At 34.1% G+C, this 26,071-nt stretch overlaps 2 pseudogenes; one reads left to right on the plus strand and one right to left on the minus strand.

Moving 5' to 3' along the window:
- Window positions 1-5,566: 5,566 nt before the first annotated feature.
- Window positions 5,567-12,169, minus strand: LOC123610309 (annotated as a pseudogene).
- Window positions 12,170-15,831: 3,662 nt separating this feature from the next.
- LOC123610310 lies at window positions 15,832-16,274 on the plus strand (annotated as a pseudogene).
- Window positions 16,275-26,071: the final 9,797 nt, after the last annotated feature.

Below are 26,071 nucleotides of genomic sequence, written 5' to 3' on the forward strand. Positions count from 1 at the left end.
AATGGCTAGCATTAACAACTCTGGCAACAACAGATGTTGACGAGGATGCGGAGAAAGAGGATCTCTTTGGCATTGCTGGTGGGAATGCAAACTGGTGCAGCCACTCTGGAAAACAGTATGGAGTTTCCTCAAAAAATTAAAAATAGAACTACTCTATGACCCAGCAATAGCACTTCTAGGTATTTATCCAAGGGATACAGGTGTGCTGTTCAAATGGGCACACGCACCCCAATGTTTATAGCAGCTCTACTGACAATAGCCAAAGTATAGAAAGAGCCCAAATATCCATCGATAGATGAGTGGATAAAGACGATGTGGAAGGGGACAAAACATAAAAGATTTAAATACAGAAAACAAACTGAGGGTTGCTGGAGGGGTCGTGGGTGGGTGGGGGATGGGCTAAATGGGTAAGGGGCATTAAGGAAGACACTTGTTGGGATGAGTACTGGATGTTACACATGGGGGGGGGGCATTACCGGAATCTACTTCTGAAATAATTATTGGACTATGTGCTAACTTCGATGTAAATTAAAAAATTAATTAATTAATTAACTAATTAAATTAAAAAATAAACTGGCAAGCAGTCAGGAAATGTACTAATGCTTGTCACTTGTCTGTTGTCTGAATGAATTCACTTTAAAAATTGAAAATAAAAATTGTGGTTATATTGTAAATATATATTAAAGATTTATAAAAACAGTAAAAATGTGTTTTCCTAAAGAAAAAGCTAATGTACATTATCATTAAAAGACAAAAATATGCAAAGAATTGTTTCAAATAAATCAAAGTAAACCATACATAAGGCATTATATAAATAATAATTCAGAAGGCATCATCACATTTATAGGTACTGAATTTAACCATCATGTAAAGATTATCAAGTAGTTAAAGATATTAATATAAGAGAGAAGATCCAATGCATCTATTATACACAGATAACAAAAAAATCAACATATCATTTTATATGAATAAAAAGTACAAAGTTTCTGAGAATGTTCAAAAGTTGGACAGAAAATAACTGTCCTAGTTGAAGAAACTAATGTTTGGCTGATTACCTCAGGAAAATATCCAGAAAAATAGATTTACTCAGATCTATGGATGTTAAGTTCAAGAACAGAAATGTCATCACATCAACAGGAAAGGTGATTCTAGAACAAAGAACCTTGAACTATAAATTCAATCCCTTCATTTAGAGAGTGAATGGAGGAGACAGATGAGTAGAGGCTCGATGGCAGTTGACCAAAATCAACAAAAATCAATTAAGATCTTAACAGTGACTGACTGTACACACTTCTTTAACTAGTACTTGCTATATTAAAGTCATACTTAAAAGGCTTTATTTATGTCAAAAATTAAGACAAGAGATAATATTTATGTAGTGCTTAATCTGCTTTAAGAACTATTCTAAGTGCTATAAAACATTAAATTAGGTAATTTTCACAAGATTTTGGCAGCTTCTTTATATGCCCAGACCCACACTAACCATCCTAGAAATCTGTTACTAACTCCTACTCTACTCCAAAGCCAAATTTTAAAGAGATATTTAGTTGTCTAAAGTTTGTAAGTCCCCAAGCCATTTTCATTTCTCATACATAACCATAAGTCTAGGGGTCCCCCAAACCACCTTCATTCAGACTCACAGAACTCACCAAAAGCTACTCTCCTCATAGCTACTATTTGATAAAGAAAAAAGATACAGATTATTATCACCTACAGGAAGAAGTTCATAGGATAGAATCTAGGGAATTTCCAAATTTGAAGCTTCTAGTAGTACTGTTGCAGTGGAGTTATGAACAATACTAACAGCTCCCAGGATTGAGGTGTAATAATATATGTGTAATATGACCAACAAGGAAAGTCATCCAAGGTCTGGTGTCCAGAATTTAATTGGGGTTTGGTCATGTGTCAAGCCTGACTGGCCATGTAGCTGACATAGGCCTCTAAATTCTCCATAGGTCCAAAGCTGTCACCATAAATGACTGTCAGCCTAGACTATAAGGCATGTTCCAAGGACCCCTAGCCAATAAAGACATTTTATCAGGCAGGATGTCCCAAGCATTAGAGATTACTTTTCAGAAAATTAAGGCAAAGGACAACCTCTCTTTGGGTAAGGTTAATTCTTTTTTATTTTTTTTATTTTTATTTTTTTTTATTTTTTATTTATTTTTTTTTTAACGTTTATTTATTTTTTGAGACAGAGAGAGACAGAGCATGAATGCGGGAGGGTCAGAGAGAGAGGGAGACACAGAATCAGAAACAGGCTCCAGGCTCTGAGCTGTCAGCACAGAGCCCGACGCGGGGCTTGAACTCATGGACGTGAGATCATGACCTGAGCCGAAGTCGGACGCTCAACCGACTGAGCCACCCAGGCGCCCCATGGTTAATTCTTTAACAACACTAGTCCACAGCTACAATTCATCTTGGTTGGGCTCTTTGTAATCATAAAAATATGTAAGGTACAGACGTAAAGTACATTTTCAGATTTTTATTAAAGGAAATAGTAGTAGAACTAAATGACAGACACACAAAAAATTATATCTAGTTGCACATTCTTAACCAAACCATCTTAACCAAATATGCTACCTCTTTAAATGGCAAATTTACACTCCCTTTCAAATTATTGTTACATGATTTCAAAAGTATCCTTCATATATTTCTGTGCTTGAAAATGCAAAATATATTTGGTAAGGAAATACATACTCAAAGCTATTGTTACAATTTGCCCCCCCCCATCATACATGCAAGATATTTATAAGAAGAATATAGCCTAAAATATAGTAACAAGTAAGCATGCTGCAATTTCATGTCTTAGGAAATTATCATTTTCCTTAATCATGAATAACATTCTTATTAATAAGTTGTAAGGGACAAATACACGCCCTTACTTTATGTCAACATAGGTATAAGAATGACAAAGTAAGGAAAAGCCTAGTGAAAAGTAGCTAAACTGTGTAAGCACAATTTGCAATGCCTTATATAAATGTGGGCTTTGGCTTTATGAGTTGAAATTAAAAAGTAAATATACCTTTAAATAAGCTTAGTATGCCAAACTAACCATGGTAAACTCCATGTACCAGTGAAGAAACATGCCTATTTGTATTATGTTATAAACATGCATAAATAAAATATTTTGCTTGTTCTAGATAATATACAGAATGTGGTAATGTAGAATTTCCTTTCAATATTTTCAGTACAGTTATTAGGATACAGTAGCTGCTAGCATTGTGATGTTTAGCCTTAATGATTACTTGCACTGACAATAAAATGCATCATTTTGGATATTCATTTCAATTTCATCTTCCAAATGGAATGGTATCATGTACAAGATCAATAGAGTGATCTGACCAAACACACAAATCAGATTATACTCTCTTATCACCACTAAAATTTTAAATTATCAGCAGCACATAATGCATCATTCAAAGGTTTCCAATTTTTTGCAACATTTTTCTACAGTACACAAGAGTATTTCTTTCAGCAAGCTAATGAAATCCAACTAATTGGATATTTTATTTAATATTAGCTTTATTAAGGTCATGTTTACAATGTCATTAATCAACTTCCTCATTTTTATTAACATATTCATGGTAAATATCACATATCTTATATTGTCTATTTGATGCATTGAACTTCTATTAAAAATATATTTATTTTTCATAGGTGTCTCATATAAATCTCAGAGGGATAATTACTACTTAGAACTCGTAATGTATTCCAATTCTTTGTCTAAACTCTAAAACTATAAATTCTGATTATTATTTTTTTTGAGAGAGAGAGAGAGAGTGAGCACATGCACATGCACATGCTTATGAGCCGGGGAGGGGCAGAAGGAGAGGAAGAGAGAGAATCTTAAGCAGGCTCCAAGCCCAGAACGGAGCCCAACGCACAGCTTGATCTCACATTGTAAGATCAAGACCTCAGCTGAAATCAAGAGTCAGATGCTCTACTGACTGAGCCATTGAGGCACCCTATAATTTCTGATTATTAAGCCAAAAACATATATATATATATTTTTAAGGTACTGTGTTGAAAATTTATCTCTTAAACCACACAGTGGTATTAAGAGAATCATTCTTTTTCAAAGGTATTTTCAGCTCCTGGTAAAAACTGGGCATACAAAAGGTGGTGAATGAATAGATTTTGAATAAAATTAATTTAGATATATGCTACAGGACTTCAATAAAAGATATCTATGAGCTGCCTCAGGCTTGTGCAAAGTGTTAAACATTTCTCATGATAACTAATCTAATAACCACCCAATAATAGAATGAAAGATTTAATCACAGTCTATTAGTTTCCTTTCCTTTCAGAAAATTCATTCTCCTCACAGTTATCAAAGGGCAACTATCAGATATGTATATCTCTCAACAGTTTCTTACAATAACAGTAAATACAAACTACAGGCCAAAGTAAAATGTAGGCCACATTTGATGCTTCTAAATATGTCTCATAGTAAGTATCAGAAAAGTACATAATTTTAAAACTATGAGAAGAAATTTAAGTGGAAACAGCATGTTTGTCATCTCAGAGATTTTTATATTTTTTAGATGGAAAGGTCACAAATGTATTAATTTGTATAAACTCTCTACAGGCAAAGTCAGGCAGACTTCAATAGTAGGGAAAATTCTTATTAGCAGCAAGTAATTAGTAAGACAGCCAGGCAAAATACTTTATTTTCTAATTTCTAATTTGAATTTCATTTATTTGGTAATATATTAATTTATTTGCATTATTATTTTCTACATGTGTGACTGCTTAACACAGTAAACAGATTAAAGTATTTTTGCTTTTTTGAAGACTGATAGAACTCTCTTGTTGCAAATTTCTTTCCTCTCCTCTCCTCTCCTCTCCTCTCCTCTCCTTTCCTCTCCTCTCCTCTCCTCTCCTCTCCTCTCCTCTCCTCTCCTCTCCTCTCCTCTATTCTCCTCTCCTCTCCTCTCCTCTCTTCTCCTCTATCCCCCTCCCAAAAGTTCATTTTTTTGCAAAAGGCAGAAAAATTAGTTTTTCTAGAAGAAAATCTGTTTCTAAATGCCATGAAAGTCTTAATATATATTATATATTTAAAAAGACAAAAATAATGGGTAAGTGGAAATAACAGATTGAATAATTGTAACTTTATGAAGGTATGATTAAATTAAGAAACAGTGCATACACATACCTAAGTTATGTAAATTAGAAATGTATATCAACAGTACAAATACGTTGATACTGAATCATGATACGTTACTTGTATATATAACTACTACTGTTATTAGTAAACCTTTGGGACTCAGTTTTATGCCTAAGACAGCATCAGTACGTCTTTAAAATCTTCTCTTCTTCCTGTATGGGAGGGTATTTCTAGATACTAATTTTCCTATCTAATATTCAAACACAGAAAACCTACTCTACAAGATGCTTCAATTAATGAGACTTTAAGTGTTTGTTTATTAAACTTTTGGACAGTAAACACTCCATGGGCACCACATACAAATACTATGTCAAAAGCGTTGTTACATTAAGCCTTTTGATAGGGCTTGATTGGTGATGAAACTTTATGACATGCTTGAGCCTCCCACTGAAGGGATCACATGTGAGGTAATACTTTGTCCAACCACTGAAGAGGTCCATTCAGAGGAATTTCAATCCAGTGAGCAGTCTTTACCATCTGCCTTCTGTATTCTGCTTCCCACCCTTTCACAAAACTCATGGTACACATTCTAGTCAGCTGATACACAACTTCAAAACTGATTAGCACACTGAGTAAGAAGAGAAGTAAATTCCTGGTTGGTGAAGATCTTCAAATTGCAGCCTGGTGGAATTTTACACTCTTGCTTCAGGGTGCCAGCTCTATATCTGACTACCCTTGAGGCTCTGCACAAAGACTGCACTACCACTTAGGCACTCGGCAAAAACTTCCCACCTATGTAATATAAGCACACTCCTCTTCCTATATGTCTTTCGGTCATTCCTATGTAGCTTTTTGATTGACATTGGAGAGTAACCCTATGCAGAACCTTTCTTGATTTGATGGATCTGTGAAGCCATCTACAGCGAGTGAGAGCTATGATGTATGGAAGTTGTCTTCAACCCTCTGGTTTAATTCATAACATGATACTGAACACCAAAATGCAGGTTCTGAGTAACTGGATGCAAATCCAACTATGATTAACAGGAAAGAGTAGTAGGATTTTTTTTTTTGCTGTAGATCCTATATCCATACATGTGTTCCATTGTTGATCACCTGTTCTTCCATCTTCACTGATACATCCAGAGGATGGAGTTTTTAGGATATAATTACTCTGTGGCTCAATTCCCACTAGGAAATTAGTGTTTTCTGGAAAGGAATAGGTATAATTATCTAGAGGTGGCAGTTATGTTATTTCAATACCAAAGGCAACACTTGTGTTTCCAATCTATGGTAGTAGTGAAGTTAAACATACTTCATCCCTTTAAAGACTAAAAGCACATTTTCAGTTTACATTGCTTTGAGTCCATGATGACTGTGAATATCAGGCCAGAACCATAATCAGCAACATATAAAATATGGCAGTCCTTTCCAATGAGATACTTGAAGATGACCATTGAGAGGCCCTGTTTGCTCAAAGCAGCTGTAAAGGCCGTTGTATCCCACTGATCTATCACATATGGTGTACTTAGTCTCCAAATTTCAGAGTGAGGGCTTGGTATGGTAACATGTCTAGCGTTACAATTTTGAGTAGTGATGCCTTTGTCAAGTTCATCTAATTGTCCTGTTTTCTTTAGTTTCTTCTTCAAACTTTTAACTACTTCCTCATACCACTATTCTTCCTGTCCATTCTGCTCTCCTCCACCAGCTCCTCTAGAGTCACCAGATGATTTCTTCTGTCCCAGCAGTCTCTTCACAACTGGTGGAGTGAATGACATGATGGCCATTTTCTTACCAAAGGCAGCAATCCACACTAAGAACATATCTTCTTTTTTTTTTAATGTTTATTTATTTTTGAGACAGAGAGAGACAGAGAATGAATGGGGGAGGGTCAGAGAGCGAAGGAGACACAGAATTGGAAACAGGCTCCAGGCTCTGAGCTGTCATCACAGAGCCCGACGCAGGGCTCGAACTCACAGAATGTGATATCATGACCTGAACCGAAGTTGGACGCTCAACCGACTGAGCCACCCAGGTGTCCCAGAAAATATCTTCTTTATCTAACCTGAAGCATTGCTGACCACCATGCCTCAGTGTCTCAGCCCAGGGCCCCTTCCATTGTCTCTTGTCTCATCATTGGATAAGGCCTATTGAGGACCACTGCCCTGGTCCACCCTCTGTAGTCAAGCCAGGAGAAGACACTTGTTTACCCCTTGGGGAAGCATGGGGGCTGCCCCATGGAGTACCTTGAGGACTGGACAAACTTTGGCCAAAGAAGGTTTCACAGAAGCCCTGGTGTAAAGTTTAGTTTTTAAAATGTCATACATTACACATTCATTTTTAAAGATTATAAAAAGCATACTGTTTTGACGTACATAATCAATAAACCACCATTTTGTCACATAAATCGTAAGAACTTCTGTAAAATTAACTCTACATAATACTTTGATTTGAATTCAGATTTTTAAAAAATTGAATTGAAAATCTAAAAACAGTATAATATTTATAGCAGAATCCAACTTGTCTCCATGCTTTCACATATACAAAATCTCCCACATTATAACTCAAATCAGTTTGTCAGTACCTGAAGTCATTTATCCTCCAACCAAATTTGCCAGTGCTGGTGCTTTTACCTTTCATTTTGTCTAAATAAATGATTGTCTATAGGAACTACCCTAGTGCCTAGCCCAGAAGCCTATGTGTCATTATTCAGTGGCCCATTTTCTACTTCATGCCGATACCTAACAAACCACAAGTGGATTTCACTTTCTAAATACTCCCTAATTTTTCTCTTGCTACTTGCCACTAATTTCGTCTTGCTATCATTAATTTGCCTCTGAATTTCTGCAAATTATCATTGTTGCCTGACAATCCATTGTCTGCACTTTATTCAAATTGTGTAATTCCTCCTCCTTGAAAATACTCAGCAATGCCATTCTTACCAAATTACCGTATATATTATTTGCTTGACTGACCTCTTATGTAATTTACCACATAATACCAAAAAAACATTGTGATTGCCTATTTGTTTTCTTTGTGTTTAGGTATTTAAGAAGATCATGCCTCAAGATAGACTGCCTTCTTAAGGTAGATGACTTCAAAAGAATCCTGAATAGTTTCCTATATGTAAAAATTGGAAAGTATCTTTGGTAAAAATAAATAAATTACATAATACTCTCTCTACATTTACTAGCTGTGTAATCTTGGCCAGTTACTTAAACACCGTACCTCAGTCTTCTCATTTATTAAATGGAGATAGTAATAGAATTTATCACACAGGATTGCTGTAAAGATTGCATATATCTATGTTAAAGCACACAGAACAGTGTTGGGAGCCTGTTAAGTACTATAGAAATATTAGCTCTTATTTCATAAGTAGTATATGAAAACAAGAAATGTTTCTTACTCATAATTATCTAGGAAAGTAGTATGCTAAATTACTATACATTAACAGATATACACACAATAAGTTAATTTATGAATAAACTCAAAATGATTATTAAATGAAGAAACAGATGTTACTTTCCCCACACACATACAAAAAGCTGGAGGATATGGTGAAATTCTACGTAACTACAGAAGAGTTATCCAAAAAACTAAATACTTAATGTCAGTTATGTTTACATGCTATAGATATATTATACTAAATTAGTTTTTATCTTTATCAATTCCATCATCTTGTTCAAAAAATAAACATATAGCAGTTTTATTTCAACCATTTTTATAATTGTTTGTACTCTTACTCAAGATAACCAAACTACCATGCTAATCTATAACTACAGGCATTAGCTTTCAAGAGATACAGATTTGTATCAATTACCATTAAAATAATAATACTGAATTTTTCCTTACTCTTTATTTTATAAGGCATCACTCTTATTACTTTAGGATTAGAATGACCCTTTTATATAACTAAGCTACATATGTTAATGGTGCAATTTTTTTAGTGTTGTGCACAAAAGTCCTTTTAGAAGTACAAACTCCACTGTGAAATTATCATTCAGATATAGACTAAAGTGTGTGAAATAAAAGATTATACTATTAGCTTTCAAATATTTTTGTAAATTTCTTTTACCGATCTCTTCTCAAAACATTATCCTAAAGCATCTTCTCTGGAAGAATGCCAGGTCTTATTATAGTAAGTTGGAGTAAATATCTTAGAATGTGACGCACTCTCTCTAAAAGGCTGACCCATCTGTGAGGTTCCAGGTAGCCAGAAAGCAGCAGGAGATGTCAATTTACAGTAACATTTAAGAATTCTCATTTAGAGGGGCACCTGGGTGGCTCAACCGGTTGTGTCCAAATCTTGATTTCGGCTCAGGTCATGATCTTGCAGTTTGTGAGATCAAGCCCTACATCAGTCTCTGTGCTGACAGTGCAGAGCCTGCTTAGGATTCTCTCTCTGTGTGTCGCTCTGCCCTCCCCACTCCAGCTTGCACCCCCCCCCTCTCCAAATAAATAAACTTTAAAAAAAAGAATTCTCATTTAGAGATTTATTTTTGTTTTTGCAAGTATAATTAATAAATAAGCTATATCAGCTTCCAGCAGGCCCAATCTCTGTTCACCTAAAGATGTCACCTTAGGGAAGATCATTCTGGAATCCCTTCCCTACTGCCGAAACAACCCGAGTTCTCATTCCCATTGCTTAGCTGGGGGAAAAAAGACCTGCCTGCTCTGATAGAATTCTGAATATACTTTCTAGAGGAACCAGTTTACGAGCTGTGGTTAATAATAATGGAAATGTTACAGTCAATAAAAGTCTTCTATAACATCATGGTAAACAGTATTTAACTTGTTTCAACAATCACCTTTTGTGGTATTGTTAATAGGAGGAATTTAAAAAATCTGCATTTCAAAGTGCTAAACTTCTCTGTGTCAGCTTTTAGAAAATAACAGAAATATAAGTTGGGGAATATTCCTAAATTCATATTCAACAATTTGAACATTCTACCATAATGTTGACAACATATAATAAACTATTTGTCAGTTTTAACTGCACCAAAATCATGACTGAGAAAATTATTGAATCTGAGTGTTTACAGCTGCTTTTAATTTCTCATTAGTTCCTGTTGTTTAAGAAATAAAGAAGTGAAATACAGTGAAATACATCAAATATACTTGGCTAAAATCTTAAAGGGGGGAAATTTGAAATATCAGAACAATTCTACTGAAAAAAAATAATTATGGATAGATTTAATTTAGTGAAAATATCACTAACAAATAACATAGATCATTAAAATTTAACTACTGCATGGTAGTGAGGGGGACAAGTCAATACATAAACTCTTAAAGGATGAAGAAATTTTGTGTTTTTCTTATCAGCAAACATATATATATTAAAATATTATTTAAAAATTTGCCAAGAAAACACACATATTAATGGATGTTCAATAATGTTATTCTCATCATCCAAGAACCATGCTACAATTACTTTACTACAACACCTCAGGTTTTGAATTTTTATTAACTTTGAAAAAAATATATAGGGATTATTGGCCAGAGCTTGCCACAGTTATTTCTACCTCACCAACTCCTCATCAATCAAGAAATTGTCATTTTTTTTCCCCATGGAGTATACTGAAGTTCATATTGCCTAAATGTCAGTGCGAAAGAGACTTAACTCTCTTTGGGACGAAGATCATGTACTTTCACTCTTGCTCATCATTTTCAACCATTTGACTAGATTTTGGCACCTTCTTTGTAGAAATGTGTGCACACATGAAGTAGCAGGAGTAAAATGCCAGAGGCTTCTTTATATTCCAAAGATATGAAATTCCCAATGTGCTACAAGCAGTATCTTAAACAAAATAAACTCCAACATTAATTCATAAAAATAATTTAAGGAATTTTCTTGGTTTGTTCTGACAGTTTCTGTGCAAATAATTCAAGCTTATGAGACATTACTTGGCATCTCTATAGACAAAAGATGACTGTTGGTATTATATGTAGCATATTCTTTGCTTTACAAGTTTTTCCTAATAATAAGCCTGAGTATCCTTATCACTTAGCCAATATGTTATGTCTCTGATACTTTTGTCCTAATTCTAGAATAATGAAAACTATTTTTACATTTTGTCATTAGGTTTCCTTGGGTTCAGATTTTTTTTTTTTTTAGTAAATTGCTAGCATTTTTATATATTGTATATGATGCATCTATTCTTTGAAAATTCAAGTATCACTGACATATTTTATCTTTTATACCACAGGAAACTTTATAGTGTAGATAATTTCGAGGAAGATTTACTTGACTAATTACTTAACTACTATAAAACCCACCAAAAAATTTCATACAAGCCTGTGAAATTCCACACTGATGATTTTACTAAAAATATAAACTTATACAAGAAGGTATGAATGTGTATATACATATACCTGGATAGTCTTATAGTGTGGGACTTCATTTATTATATTGTATAGGAAAATAATCCATAATTTATTATTTTTCTGTGCATATGGAAAGTAGGAGAAGGTGTTTTTTCGTGATATTTGGTGCAAGAGCACAGTGTGTTGTGTTTGTTTAGCACCTGCTGTGCTGCCACATGCCAATCCATGCTCTCCTCACCACTTTTCACTTGTACACACATCAAGCAGAAGGGACATTGAGTAGGATGATTTTATTTGAAATAAATGTCCTTGTAACTAAATAGCACTTTAAGTCATTATTAAAACCTACTCATATTTCAAGTTCTAGTTCATCTCCTACACTCTTAATAGTGCATTTCCAGATACTGATAATCCTATTGAAGTTTCCTTTCTCAGAAATGTAATGTTTTTAAGAATCAGTAAGCTCTTCAAATGTGCCAGTCCTTACGTGTCTTTTTTGATTGTTTAATTCTAAAAGGTTGACTGCTTGATGGGGCTATATCCCCATATCTATTCTTTTTAACCTGATATTTTGAGAATTTATCTGAAATATTTATTGAGTAGTTCATATATAATTTTCCCTCAGCTTCATTTCAGGTATAATTGGCATATATTGTGTAAGTGATGTACAGCTTGTTGATTTGATACATTTATATATTGCATACTGATTATTACCTTACCTTTAGCTAACACGTCCATCTCATCATCTCATCACGTAATTACCATTTCTTTCTTTCTTTTTTTTTTGTGATAATGTTTAAGATCTACTCTTTCAGCAACTTTCAAGTATATAATCCTGTATTGTGGGTTTTTTTTTCTTTTTTTTTTTTTTTTTTTTTTTGAGAGAGAGCATGAGTTGGGGAGAGGGGCAGAGGGAGAGAACAAGCAGGTTCCATGTTTGGCACAGAGCCCAATGCAGAGCTCAGTTCCACAACCCTGGGATCATGACCTGAGCCAAAACCAAGAGTAAGATGCTCAACCGACTGAGTCACCCAGGTGCCCTTAATTCAGTATTGTTAACCATAATCACCATGATGTGCATTATATTCCTCAAACTTATTCTTTTATAACTGGAAGTCTGTACCCTTTGACCAACATCTCCCCATTTTTTTCACCATGCTCCCCCAGCCTGTGGTAAACACCATTCTATTCTCTATTTCTATGAGTTCAGCTTTTTTAAAGATTCTAACACAAAAGTGATATCATATAACATTTGTCCTTTTTCTGATTTATTTCATTTAACATAATGTTTTCAAATTCCATCCATGTTCTTGCAAATGGTAGAATTTCCTTTTTTATCATGGCTAAATAATATTCCAGTGTGTGTGTGTGTGTGTGTGTGTGTGTGTGTGTGTGTGTGTATACTACATCTGTATTCATTTATCCATTATTGAACACTTAGGTTGTTTCCATATCTTGGCTATTATGATAATGGTGTAATAAACATGTGTGTCGATGTCTTCAAGATTCTGCTTTCATTTCCTTTGGATATATAAAAGAAGTGAAATATTGATGGTAGTCCTATTTTTAATGTTTTGAGGAACCTCCATACTATTTTCCACAGTGGTTGCACTAATTCAGATTCCCACCAACAGTGCACTAAAAGGAACCACAAAAGATCAAAGCTGGAGGCATCACACTTCCTTCCTTATATCAAACTATGCTACCAAATTATAGTAATCAAAACAGTATGGGACTGGCATACAAATGGACACATAGATTAAGGGAATAGAACACAAACCCCAGAAATAAACCCTTGCATATACAGTGAACTAATATTTGAGAAGGAAGCCAAGAGTATTCAATGGGAAAGGATAGGCTCATCAATAAATGGGAAAACTGGATATCCACATACAGAAAAATGATACTGGACTCCTATTTTACACCACTCAAAAAATCAATCCAAAATTGATTAAACACTTAACCATAAAACCTGAAACCACACAGTTCCTAGAAATTTAAGAAAAACAGGGAAAAATTTCCTGTATACTGGTCTTGGCAATGATTTTTTTCACATGACACCAAAAGCACAAGCAACAGAAGCAAAAATCAATAAGCAGGACACATCAAACTAAAATACTTCTACAAAGCAAAAGAAAGAATCAACAAAATAAAAAGGAAACTAGGACATAGGAAAAATCTTTGCAAATAATATATCTGATAAAGGGTTAATATCCAAAATATATAATGAATTCATACAAATCAACCACAACAACAATAAAAACCAACATTCTGATTAAAAACTGGGCAGAGGAACTGAATAGACATTTTTTCAAAACAGACATACAAATGGCTGACAGCACATTGAAAATATGTTCAATTAATGTTCAGAGAAATGCAAATCAAAACCACAATGAGACATTACCTCACACCTACTGAGGTGGCATCATCAAAAAGGCATGAGATAACAAATATTGGTGAGGATGTGGAGAAAAGGAAACCCTCCACACATACTTGGGGAGGAACAGTGACCAAGTAGAATACTCTCAGCAAAGGTGACCTTAATTGTAGGAAATTATGTCTAGTTAAGAAAAGTTGAAGAAACAGGTTGTATTTAGTCTGAAAATAAGACCTAGAGGGCAACTTGATCATTGCATTGATACCATTTAAGATGTCCCACATGAGTAAGAGCTTAGGTTTATTCTGTGTTGCTTCAGAGGGTAACAGATGAGCTATTAATACCAATGTACAATTACATTTTAGAGGAAGGAGAAAATAAAGTATTATCCAAGATTTAATTAAGTCACTGGACAGCCTGGAAACTAAACAGTAAACAGTGAGAAAATGTATTAGGAAGGCATAAAAACTAAAGGCATAAGAAGACAGTCATTAGTCAATAAATTTGAGTCAATATTCCAGGAAATATCAAGCACCAATAATGCAAGAACAGATAATTTTTCTAGTTTTGCCCTCTGATTTACAACACTGCTTCTCTCAGGAAGGCTTAATCCCTCTCCACAGTCCTTCAGAATAAATGAGATTTACGAACTCGGTGGGGAACAACAGGAAACCAACTGAGGCCTGCTATCAACAAGGCACATGGCCCATCAGTTGCTCATCTTCTTCAAATGGCTGAAAAGCACAGTTCAGATATGAAGCCATATTTTATGAATTCCTGAGACTTACCTCACCTCCACAGGGAATGCAATTGTCAGTGTTCCCAAAAAGGCCTGTTTTAAGGTAAAATTTGAAAAATAGCTGGTTGAAATCAATCTTGGTCTATGGAAAAATACTTATGATAATTAACATTAAAATCTTGTACAAAAAATAATAAAAACTACCATTCTTAAGTTAACAATCATCTGAAATTTACTTCAGTTGTAAAAAGTCTAATATTTTAGAAATAAATTAATTTAGGGTTTAGGTAAGTAGTTTATAAAGAAAAAGATATATACAAGAAACTACCTGAAAACGAAGTGAAAAATACAGGGTGGGCATAGTCTCATTATAGTCAAGGTTTCACAGGTGAAATACTCTGGAAAGAAGATAAAAAATAGTAAATTAGTCATGCAAACGTATAAAATTATTACTAAAATATATCTTAGCATATACATATACAAATATAACATATCAAGGTAATTTAGGTAGCCTCCCTTTAACGCTTAAATCAATAAATATATTACATATCCAGTCTTTCTCTCTGTTTTTCTCTCCATCTTTTTCTCTCTCTCCCTCTCTCTAAGTAATACATTTCATTGTTTTTGTTATTGAGAATTTTTTAATGTTTATTTGTTATTTTTGAGACAAACAGACAGAGAGAGAGAGAGAGTGCCAGTCCGGGAGGGGTGGAGAGAGAGGAGGACAGAGGATCCAAAGTGGGCTCTGTGCTGACAGCAGCAAGCCAGATGCCTGGGCTCGAACTCATGATCCTCACTGTGAGATCATGACCTGAGCCGGTTTCGAAGGCTCAACCAACTGAGCCACCAAGATGCCCCAGCTGTTGAGAATTTTTAAAAACCACTATTTCTGTATTTAATATCTGTCCTTTCAGTTTTTCATAAATAATTTCTTATAATTAAATCAAAATGCTCGTGTAGTGCTGCTATCTTCTCATTAAACATTACTTGCTGTTATAAGAATATGGATTGCAATCAAACATATAAAAATGTTCAATGTAATTAGTTATTAACACTCACTAGTATGGCTAAATTAAAAAGACTGACCATAACAAGTATTGGAGAAAATGTAGAATAAAAATTGTAGTACTTTGAAAAGTTTAATGAAATTAAATAATCCCTTAGAGACTAAGCAAAAAAAGAAACAGAGAAAAAGGAAAATAGGAAATGTAAGAGAGGATAGATATTACCATAGATCTCACAGACATTAAAAGGATAAAGTGAGCTCTTCTTTTGCGGCCATGGATGAAGGAAGCACCGGCAGCCAAAATAAATTTCAATCCCTTTGTGACTTCTGACTCGAGCAAGAACTGTAACAGGTATTTAAATTCACCTTCCTACATTTGTGGCAAGATTATGTTTTCTGCTCTTTGCAAAGAGCTGATACAGAAGTACAATGTTCTACCCATGCCCATTTGAAAGGATGATGATATACAAGTTTTGTGAAAACACACAAATTGGCAATTAGTCCAGGTGTGCAGGTAGAAATACATCATCTACATTGAACAAGTGCAGCGAGAGACGGTAGATGGCACAAATGTCCACGTGGGCATTCACCCTAGCAAGGTGGTTATCACTAGACTAAAACTAACTGCAAAAAGATCCTTGAACGTAAAGGCAAATCTCACCAAGTGGGAAAGTAAAAGGGCAAATATAAGGAAGCAACAATTGAGAAGATGCAGGAATAAAGTCATCTTATATATGACTTTAAATAAAAAACCGTTAGAATTAGGGGCACCTGGGTGGCTCAGTCGGTTAAGCGTCCAACTTCAACTCAGGTCACGATCTCGCGGTCTGTGAGTTCGAGCCCCGCGTCGGGCTCTGGGCTGATGGCTCAGAGCCTGGAGCCTGCTTCAGATTCTGTGTCTCCCTCTCTCTCTGCCCCTCCCCCATTCATGTTCTGTCTCTCTCTATCTCAAAAATAAATAAACGTTAAAAAAAATAAAAAAAAAACTGTTAGTATGAAAAAAAAAGATAAAGTGAAAAATATTATGAACACCTATTTGCAAAATAAGTTCAATAACTTGAATAGAACAGACAATTCCTACAAACACAGCTTACCAAAATTAAAAAAGTAGACATCTGAATAGCTATATATTCTTTAAAAAGAACTCATAATCAAATTATTCTCACAAAGAAAATATCCCCAGATGGTTATAAACTGTATCAAATTTCAAAGAAGAAATGGAATAAATTTCATAAAAGGTCTTTGAGAAAGTATTTGGGGACGGAGCAAAGTTTATTATAAGCAAATACATTTCTGTCCTTTTCATGTACAAAAAAAAATAAGAACAAACATCTGAATAATGTTTATTGAAATGATGAACATGTTTCTGCTCAATTTTCTTCTCATGATTTTAGAAGTAGATATTTTTCTAATATTTGTGCCAAGACATGTTTAGAAGCATCAACTGTGACCTACATTTTACTTTGGCCTGCATTTTGTATTACTGTTAGGTTAAGAAAATATTGAGATATTCAGACATCTGACGGTTGCCCTTTGATAAGTGTGAGCTGAGCAAAATGAATGTTGTGAAAACGAAAGTTTTCGTTATTAGGTTGTGATGAAATCTTCCATTCTTTTGTTGGTCATTATTAGATTAGTTATCATAAGAAAAGTTTAACACTTTCCAGAAGGCTGAGGCAGCCCATAGATATCTCCTTACTGATGTCCATTAGCAAATAACTAGGCGAATTTCATTTAAAATCTATTCATTCAATAACTTTTGTCTGACCAATTCTTACTTGGAACTGAAGGTATCAATAAAAACATCAATTCTTCTCCCAGCCACAGTATCACAGATATTGTTTAAGAGAGGATTAATAGATATTTTAAAATTTTCAATACGTACTATAACATGCATATACATGGAAAAGCAATTCATCTCATTTGGAGAAAATTAAATCAAGATTCAACTTAAAAGCTATAATCCTGATGAAAACACAATTTACTAATGGTTTTGAATTTAATAATTGTTCTAAAAATATTTTTGAGATGAAAAAATATCGAGTGCCTGTGATAAATGTCTTGCATAACTTTATTTATAAAGTATAGTTAAGTTTTGCATGATATCAATGATCGTTGTTAGCAATGTTTTTAATGGCAAAAGGAGTAACATTTATTTTTTGCTTAATATTCTGATTGTTTTCAATTTTCCACTATTAGAAATAATACTACATTTATATTTCTATATATAAACTCCTGTTTTTTCTCATTTCTTTGTGATAATGTTCCAGAATAGGATTAGTAACATTACCAAAATTTAAAATTAGAAGTGTAATGGATATAACACATTAGGGGGCTCTATGCATATTACTAAAACAATTTCCTAGTAACTGTTAACCAATTTATAGCCCCATCATACAATTAGTTGCATTCTTACCAACATTAAGAATTGCACTTAGGGGCATCTGGGTGGCTCAGTCAATTAAGCGTCCAACCTCGGCTCAGGTCATGATTTCACAGTTCACAGGTTCGAGCCTTGCTTCGGGTTCTGTGCTGACAGCTCAGAGCCTGGAACTTGGTTGTTTCAGATTCTGTGTCTCCCTCTCTCTCTGCCCCTCTCCCTGCTAGTGCTCTGTCTTTCTCCCTCTCTCTCTATCTCTCTCTCTCTGTCACAAAAATAAATAAACATTAAAAAGTTTCACCTAGATAATATTGTATAGTTTATAGAATATAAAAATATATAATAAAGGAAAAATAGAATATTAATGATAGAAGTAAAATTTTATCACAGTAATTTGTTAACCCATCAATGAAGATAAAGAAAGGAGATTTGGGATATGAACGGAGAATTAGTAACTACTAGCTGTGTAAGGTTAAGAAAATTAATGCATAAATGACATTCTAACCTTCAAAAACATTACAATCTATTGAACATTTTTATAAATCTCTATGATCCAAGCTAGAAAGCACTATGTCCTCTAAGGTAAAAATAGATACATGATCACTGGGGAGGAGAGAATACAGCAAACTTAGACCATGGAAGGTTTTGCGGAAAAGAGGAAACTTTACAAGACTTTTAACAATCTCATAGGATTTTTCACTTTAAAACATTAAATATTGAGAATATATGATTTTTAATAAACAGTGAATTTCGACATACTGATAATATACAGCAAATGTTTAGTTTAGAGAGACACTTGAATGTAGAGGGTAATGGCACAGATTCTGGAGAGAGATGCTCTCTTCAAATCCAGCTCATCTAACTTCTCTGTTAGATCAAAACCTCCTCTAGCACTCCGTGGTGTAGTCTGAAACTAGCCCCCCCATACTTGGAAGGCAAAGACGTACCATGGAAAAAGGCAGTCCACTTCATGTTAGTAGGTAGCAGGTTTAATAAGCAAGGGAACTTACTTATGAGGCTAAGTCAGGTGGCCACAAGACCAGTAGATCTCCACACCCACTCATCCGAATCTTAAACATTTACAGAGAGGCCTTAACTGGGTTCAATCATGTACCCAGTCCAGATAGCGTCAACACCACATTTCTATCTTAAAATGTATGCATGGAGCAGCTTCGGGGAGTGGGGAAGGCAAGCTGATCACACATCCCAAGGATACAAGAGGGGCTAGACAGCCTCCCAATTGCAAGGGTCCAGCTTGCAGGTTTCCTGGTGGCCACATTTTCTTTATACCTTCTTCAACAATCTCTGTAAGTTTGAGCAAGTTATTTAGGTAATCTCTGCTCCAGTTGCCTCTTGTATAAAGTGGTGAATATAATTGTATCTGCCTCTTTGAATAGGGACAAATTAAATAAAGATTAAATTTAATTTAATTTAAATAAGGATTAAATTAAAATTAAAATTTTAATACATGTAAAAGGCTAAGAATAATGTCTGGCAAATGTTATATATGCCTAGACATCATTATTATTACTATCACCATCATCATCATGATTATTACAAATAGCTAATCAATGAAAGTAAAATCAGAAGATATATTTTAACATAATGGAAGTCCTGGAATAACAAATGTATGAATTTAAATTATGTTCTAAAGGTAATGGAAAGACATTAAAATGTTTTCAATAGAAATACAATCAATTAAGAAATGGATGAGTGTAGTAGTAATGGGATAAAACAATAAGAATGTAATGTTCTCATCTGTATTTTTCCTAGCATATACCTTGAGCACAAACTACTTAGCAGATATTATGCATACAATGGAGATGATCATTTTAAACTCTGTTCTTTTAGAAAAAAAAAATGGGCATCTAAACGCCTATTGAGACTTCAGGTCATAGACCAAGAGAAAAATGGAACGAATACACTTGCTATGTAAAATGTCAAAATTTAGGGGATGCCTAGCTGGCTCAGTTGGTAGAGCATGTGACTTTTGATCTCAGGGTCATGAGTTTGAGCACCATGTTGGAGAATAGAGATTATTTAACAGAAAAAGATTTTTTTATAATTTTTTTTTACATTTATTTATTTTTGAGAGACAGAGAGAGACAGCACAAGCGGGGGAGGGGCAAGAGAGAGGGAGACACAGAACCCGAAGCAGGCTCCAGGCTTCGAGCTGTCAGCACAGAGACCGATGCGGGGCTCAAACCCACAAACCTCAAGATCATGACCTGATACTTTATAAATGATTCCAAGATGTAATGTAATGTAATGTAATGTAATGTAAAATTAAAACTTCATTCTCCAAATTCTATGCCTATCCAGTACAGCAACACTTAACAGTCACTTTGATGCTCTTGCGACACCCTCCCCCTTTTATCTCTTTTAAACAGATCTTTGTCCCCCATGGCATTTACACTTTAGAAAAATAAATAAATAATGCTTACTTATTTTGAGACAGAGAGAGAGAGAGAGAGACAGGGACCATGAGCAGAGGAGGGGCAAAGAGAGAAGGAGACACAGAATCTGAAGCAGGCTCCAGGCTCTGAACTTTCAGCAAAGAGCCCAACACAGGGCTTAAACTCACAAATTGTGAGATCATGACCTGAGTCACCCAGATGGCCCTACACTTTTTTTTTTTTAATAGAATACAGCCTCTAAAAGAGCCTTCACCCTTTCTAAGACTTGATCAGTGGAAATATAAGTCCTAACTATCTTCCAAGAAAATCTTGCTTTTAAAATCTTAGATTTTATGACAAAGTTGAGCACATTAAGACCAAAATGAAATATGAAATTTCCCTAGGTTAGCTCTTGGTTTGGAAAATAAGTATGGATCAGAAGTAAATCTTATTGTCACTAATATCCATGTAGAAAGTGAGTAGGGTTTGGTCTGTTTTTGTGGCCCATGGTTTTATGTTTTTCACATGATGCCTATAAAAGCTAAAAGGTCTCTCATAAAAGAGAAAAACTAAAATTACAATTATAAAAGTATATAGTTTCTTTTTTTCTGGTAGACTGCAAAGTTTTGAAAACCAAAATGGCCTGATAATTAACTCAAACATAAAATTGACCTAACTAAAAAAAAGTTTGGTTGGTCTAATTTTAACAAATAAAACAAGCTGATAATTTATTATTAAATTATTCCCATTGTTAAGTTGGCTGCTTTGGTATCAATAAATATAAATTAATGTCATTTTATGAAAATATACTTGTTAAAAGGAATTAAATTTAAACATGTATATTATCATTAATTTTTAATACCTAATATTAATATTAGCAAATAAGGATTATCTCTTGTTAAGGAAAAAATGGTACTATCTATATAACAAATTATTACAAGGAAAAAAGAAATCACAAAGAAATATTTATTATATATCTTAAAGATACCATTAAATGCAAAAGCTTAAATTGATTGGAGAACTTCTGCATCTGGAGAGAGGAAATAGCCATACTTTCCTCTACTTTTCCCACCAATACAACTAAAAATCCTGAATATTACATACAAAACAACACATGAAAATTCTGAAAGGAGGAGAGAAGAAGCCAACTCATCTAGGGACATTGAGACCAGAAAAATATTGCTATGGTGAGTTCCTTGAATATTCTTTTTGTCTCACGTATTCCAGATATGGAGGTAAAGAAGCCAACAACCTGGAAATGACAGTGGACATAGAAAAAAAAAAAAGAAAAAAATCCAAACAAATGCTTGCTTTTTCTAGCCAAAGGACCAGGAAAGGGGCAACTTTTCAAGAAAGACAATCTTTAGATAATACACAATATACTCTGCTGAACACCATAAGAAACTGTTGCCCTATCACCATCCATGCCAACACAGCCCAACTGGGGAGCTTGGAATTCCATCTTCATAAGGGTATAATGAGATACCTGGACACCTCACTAGGATGCTGTCAGAGAAAGGTCAGTAAGATTCTGGTCTTTTAGCATCACTTAGAGGCAGCAAGGACAGCCCTGATGTGGTATCAGTGAAGAATACATACGAAGATAGAAATCCCATTCCTGCTCAGTGGTAATGAAAAGACCTACCACCTTGAATATAGCAGAGGCCAAGCAGTGAATCTAGACATTTAAGTCTACCTGGAAATATCATGGTGATGTTTCCCTTCCTCCCAGTCCTTTGAACTGGTGTCAAATAGCTAGCTAAAGCAAAAAGTTTAGATAAGATCAAGTCTTATAATATCCAAAATGTCTTGGGTTTCAGTAAAAAATAACCTGTTACATGAAGAAAACAGGAAGATCTCAAAATGAATGCAAAAAGAGAATCAATAGATGCCATCATCGAAATGACACTAATGGCAGATTTATGTGACCATTATTTTAAAGCAGCCACAATAAAAGTGTTTCCATGACTAGTTATGAATATCTTTGAAACAAATATAAAAATAGAAAGCTTCAGCAAAGAAATAAAAAGAAGTAATCAATAAATAAGAACAGAGAAATAGATACTAATCAATGTGAGCAAGACAGAAAATCAAATGTAAAAAGCAGACTAGAAACCTATGCGATCATAACAAAAAAATGTATAACATTCATGCCATTAGTTCCAGAAAGAGAAAAAAGACGGTGGAGATAAAAAAATAAATAAATAAATGCATTTGAAAAAATAATGCCTGAGAACTTCCTATTTTTGGCAAGAGACATAAAGCTACAGATTTGAGAAGCTAAGCAGGTTGATTACACTGGATTGCTTCCATCATGGAAGGGGCAGCATTTTGTTCTTACTGGAATAAACACATTATTGATACAGATTTGCATTTACCGCATGCAATGCTTCTACAAAACCTGCTATCTGTGGATTTATAGAATGTCTTATCCATTATTATCATATTCCACCTAGCATTGCTTCTGATCAAGAAACTGTTGATAGCAAATGCAGTAATACTGCCATAGACTCATGCTCATGAAATTCACTGGTCTTATGTTCCCCACCATCCTGAAGCAGCTGGCTTGATAAAATTGTGTAATGGCCCTTTGAAGGTCCAATTATAGTGCCAGCTAGGTTGCAATATCTTGCAAGGTTGGGCCAAGGTTCTCTAGGAGATGGTAAATGCTCTGAATAAGCTCTAATAAATGGTGCTCTTTCTCCAATATCCAAGATTCATGGATCCAGGAATAAAGAGGTAGAAATGGGAATGACACCACTTATATCACCATAAGAAACCCCTAGGAAAAAATTTGTTTCCTGATTTCATGATTTTACATTCTGCTGGCCTAGAGGTCTTAGTTCCAAATGGAGGGATACTTCTAGCAAGACATAATAATAATTCCATTGGACTGGAAGTTAAGACTGCTACCTGGTCACTTTGGGTTCCTCATAATTCTGAATCAACAGGCAAAGAAGAGAGTTACTAAGCTGGCTGGGGTGTGTGATACTGAACAACTCTGGAAAAAAATGGATTGCAACTCCACATTGGAGGTAAGGAAGAGTATATAGAAGTACAGGAGATCCCTTAGGCTGTCTCTTAGTATCATTATGCCCTATGATTAAAATCAATGGAAAAATAAAGCAACCCAATTCAGGCAGAACTACTAATAGCCCATACCCTTCAGGAATTAAGGTTTAGGTCTTATTTCCAGGTAAAGTAACACTACATTATAGTATATAAATAAATTGTATATATATTGTTAAATATTGTTAAATTTACTGCTAAATATTGTTAATTTTACTTAACACCATGAAGTTAAATGCTGTTAACTTTACTTCATAGTTAAAAATTGCTAGATGTACTTTAAATACTGGTAAACATCATTAATTTTACTTCATAGCATTTAAGTTACAGGACAAGGGAGAGTTAAAAATCTTCCAAGGACTTCTCATTAACTTCTGGAGAAAGGCTTAGTGTATTTTGGTTATACATAGGGTTATTATATTATGATAAGTACAAGTATGGCCTTGTTATTGTCTTTATTTAGAGACTAGGCATTATTTAAAGAAATGCATATGGGTGCCAAATTTATAAGAGGTGGACTTGTAGTATTTAATTTTGTGTGTCAACATGCCTAGGGCAAAGTACCAAGATATTTGGTCAAACAATATTCTAAATGTTTGTATGATGGTATTTTTAAAATGAGATTAACATTTAAATCATTAGACTTTGAGTAAAGCAGATTACTCTTGATCATGTGAGTGGGTCTCACCTAATCAACTGAAAGCCTTAAGAGAAAGACTGAGGTCCCTTGAGGAAGAGAATTCTGCTTTCAGACTGCCTTCATATTTGAACTACAATACCAACTCTTCCCTGACTCTCCAGCCTACTAGATATGTGATTGTTTGCAATCCCTGACTGTTACATCATACAAGCAGAATCATACAGAATTTGCCTTTTTATTATTGTCTTATTTCTCTTAGCATAATTTCTTTAAGGTTTATCTATTTGTAGCATGTGCCAAGAATTCCTTCATTTTTAAGGCTGAATGATATCCCATTTCATGTATATAACACATTTTGTTTATCTCTTCCATCCATCAATGAATGGAAAGCAACTTGGGTTATTTCCATCTTTTTTGGCTAATGCTCCTATAAACATGGGTATACAAATATCTGTTTGATTCTCAGATTTCAATTATTGTGGGTATTCTCAGATGTAGAATAACTGAATCACATGGAAACTTCAGTTTTAACTTTCTGAGGAATTGCCTGCCATATTGTTTTCCATAGCAGCTGCACTATTTTACCTTCCTATCAACAATACACAAAAGGTACAATTTCTCCACATCATTGTCAACAATTATTTTGTTTTGTTTGTGTTTTAATAATAGCCATCCTAATGGATGTTAAGTGGTATCTCTTTGTTTGATTTGTATTCTCCTAATGATTAGTGATTTTGAGCACCTTTTCATGTGCTTATGGGCCATTTATATATTTTCTCTGTAGAAATGTCTATTCAAATCATTTGCCCATTTTTAAATGGGATTTATATTTTTTTAGTCACAGGAGTTCTTTTTATTTTCTGAGTGTCACTGTTTATGAGATATGTTATTTGCAAGTATTTTTTCCCTTCTATGGGTAGTCTTTTCACCCTGTTGATAGTGTACTGTTATGCACCAAAGTTTTTAATTTTGATATAACTTAATTTATCTACTTTTATTTTTGTTGGCTGTGTTTTGGTGTCATATCCAAGAAATCATCTCCATATCTAGTGTGAAGGTATCCCATGTATTTTCCTCTAAGAGTGCTATAGTATTAGTGTTTTCACTTAGGTCTTTGATCTATTTTGAATAAATTTTTGTATATAGTGTAAGTTAATGGTCCAATTTCATTCTTTTCCATGTGGATATCCAGTTTTCTCAAAATTATTTGTTGAAAACACTGTTCTTTTCCCATTGAATAATCTTAACAATCTTGTTAAAATTGTTTAAACATATATGTGAGGGATTATTTCTGGAATCTCTATTCTATTCTATTGGTATATATGTCTGCCTTTATATCAGTACTACATACTATTATATTACTTAATTTTGTAAGAGGTTTTGAAATCAGGAAATGTGAGACCTCTAACTTTATTCTTCTTTTTCAAGGTAATTTTAGCAACTTTGGTTCTCTTGAGGTTTCATATTAACATTAGGATTTTTTTCTGCACAAAAAGTCATAATTTTGATAGAGATTCAACTGAATCATGGATTGCTTTGGGTGGTACTGACATTTTAAGAAATTTAAGTCATCTAATCCATAAACATTGGATGCCTTTTCATTTGTTGGTGTCTTCTTTAATTTCTTTCAGCCAACATTTTAGAGTTTTCTGTACATGTCTTTTACTTCCTTGGTTAAATTCATTTCTGAGCACTTTATTCTTTTTTGATGCTACTGTAAATGGAATAGCTTTATTTATGTTGTTTTCATATTTTTCATAGTTCAAGTATACAAATGTAACTGATTTTTTATGAACTGATTTTGTATCCTGCAACCTTGCTGAATTATTACTTTTTTATTCTAACAGATGTGTGTGTGTGTGTGTGTGTGTGTGTGTGTGTGTGTGTGTAGCCTTTACAGTTTTCTACATAAAGGATCATATCCTCTGTGTACAGAGATAGTGTTAATTTTTTACTTTCCAATTTGAATTTTCTTCATTTTTCTAGACTAATTTCTCTGCCTGGAACTTCCAGTACTATGTTGAATATAAGTG

Source organism: Leopardus geoffroyi, chromosome C2 (assembly GCF_018350155.1).
Source record: "Leopardus geoffroyi isolate Oge1 chromosome C2, O.geoffroyi_Oge1_pat1.0, whole genome shotgun sequence".
NCBI classification, from domain to species: Eukaryota; Metazoa; Chordata; class Mammalia; order Carnivora; family Felidae; genus Leopardus; species Leopardus geoffroyi.